Here is a 2,681-nt window from a genome sequence, read left to right on the forward strand (position 1 = left end):
ATGCACGTGTACAGGGAAGCAAACTAACAAGCTGAGGCTTTGGCAAACAACTCCACTACTACTGCTACCACCACTATAACTACTACTACTTGTATTAGATGCAGTTGATCTATCTACTGCTACTTGTAAGCACGTGATTTTTTACCTATATGAAATACTCCTACAAAATCCAGAAAAAAAGATTTTTTCCTTAATTATTTACCATTTTAAGGAATTTTTATAGGTTTTATTAATTGTTTGCATTTGTCTTGCATGTTTAAGTTTTATTTAAATCATGAAAAATACCAAAATATCATGCATTGCATTTAGGCTTTATTTTTACATTTTTAGGATTAATCGGTAGTTATTTTGCTTTATAAAAATTTGAAAATCACAAAAAATAGCTCATCTTCACATTTTTTGTATTTTAATTTTTAGCTTATTGATTTTTTCTCTTTTAATTTAGGATTAAGTAGCTTTTATAATTTTTATAATTAGTTAATTAGTTTAATTTCACATTTTTAGATGATCTAGGATTTTAATTTCTAGGATTTTAAACAAAAGAGAAACAAAGAAAAAAGGAGAATAAGAAGAGAATTTGAAAGTAGGTTTGAGTTCAAATTTGGGTTGTTCTTATACCCAAATTAATCCAATTCCCACAAATTAGCCCAAAACCCATACCCTTCCAATTAAAACCTAGACTTAGACCTATAAAAATACCTAGACCTAGAGAACACAGGAGACCCTTAGCAAAAGAGGAGAACGGCGCATTTTCTTGGAGTCTTCTTCTCCAATTTTTCATGAAGACCTAGACAACAGACACCCCCATCCATCGGCGAACCTAGCGTCGCTGCTTCTTCTTCTTCTTCTTCATTTCACCATCTTCACCTCACTATCATTTCACACACACAAGTCCATCATCTGTTATCTTCAAAACACACACAAAAATAAAAGAAGGCAGGTCTGAAATCGAAGCTCTGAACCTAAGTTCGAAAAACAGAAAAGTTAAAGAAAAAAAAATGAAGAAGCTACTGATTTTTGCTGTTTCTGGATGTGCTGGCTCCGTTCGAGTTCACTCTGACCCTTAGTCGATTTATTCGAGTTTTCTTTGTTCAATCAGGTTAGTTTGAAACTCCTATATATTATGTTGTCTAAAAATGATTAAGCAATTGAGTTTTTGCTTAAAATTGAAGATTTGCTCTCCCTGATTCTTGTTGCTCTCGTGTGTAATGAATGCTCAATCCTCGGGTTATTAGCGATTTCTGATTTTACTGTGATTTGGTGTTTGCCTCCATTTTTTAGCCGAAATTTTGGGATCCACATCTGTTACTGCTGAGTTTGTGGGTGTTTTGGTTGTCTAAAATTGTTGATAAGCATTACGCATGTCCATGACCTTAAATTAATGATTATGCTGATTTGATCTATGTGTATTGTGTGATTTCTGTTAAATACTCATGAATATAGGGTCTTTGGGTTGGATTTTTCTTTGAGTGCTTCGTTGTGAATTGAATGATAACAGTGAATTGCTTAAGAACTTTTGTTTGATTTCATAAGTAATGAATTATTATATAGTTTGTTGAATTAAATCTTCACATCTTTGTGCATCTTCGTTGGTTAATTCATCTTGGAATTTATTCTGCTTTGTGGTGGTTTGATCGGAGTGTGAAGGATGGAATTAGAATAAGATTTTTTTTAGTTCTAAATGGGTTCGTTTAAGTTGAACCCTGTTAGCCCATTTCACGAATCGCCTGGCCTAATCTTTACAAATATATGAGAGGCCCTTTTCCTTGGTTGCTACGTTGTCAAATAGGAGTAATACTAGGGATCCAACGCCTACATAATTCATAAACTGATCCATGTTAGACAAGCATCAACCCATAACATCTTATCCATAAAATTCCATAACTTTGCGTTACAATAATCTCAAATTTAGGAAAATAAAAAAGAAAATCGTAGTTTGNAAAACCGAGAGCTTTCTTCCAATCCGCAAACCGAATGATCTCTCGGCCAAAAAACCGAGGAGCCTTTTCTTTCCAAATCCCGGCCAAAAACCGAGGATCTCCCTACACAATCCTGATTTGATCGCTTAGATATGTGTCACAACTAACTCACGAAATTTTCCTAGTGAAAACTGGGGCAGAAAAATTTCGTTCATTTGTTTGTTTTGGTGTCTTAGGCAGGTCTAACACCGAGGCACAGGGTTCGAGACGACCAAAAGAATGAGTCTCAATCCAAAATAAAGAAAAAAAAAGAGCAAAAAGAAATGAACTCAAAGTGCTGAAGTGGAGAAGGATGCGGACTACTCAAGATATGATTGAAGTCACAAGCTTCGCATGTCCAGCCTTGATCCAAAGCTGAAGAAAGAACCAGTACCTACAGCCTGCGAGCATCAAGATTCAGATCGGGGTCCACAGCAAAATCAGCTAAGACTCAAGATCAAGCTTCAAGAGATTTATATATAGGAATCTTGTAAACTCGTAGTTGATAGGCATAGCTAGCTTAGCTTTTATTTTCCTTTTGGTGTAATAAGGAGCTCAGCAAGTAGAAACAGCAACAACAACAGTGAAATCACAGCTTCCCGGTAGTCCCAGCTACCAAAACTTCTAGAACTACACTGACCTGATTCCTTTATAGCCAAGGATATGTAGGCAACCTCTGAAGCAAGGTTCGGTCAGACTCTTTCAAAAATGCTTCTCATGGAG

Source organism: Nicotiana attenuata, unplaced genomic scaffold, assembly GCF_001879085.1.
Source record: "Nicotiana attenuata strain UT unplaced genomic scaffold, NIATTr2, whole genome shotgun sequence".
Lineage (NCBI taxonomy): Eukaryota > Viridiplantae > Streptophyta > Magnoliopsida > Solanales > Solanaceae > Nicotiana > Nicotiana attenuata.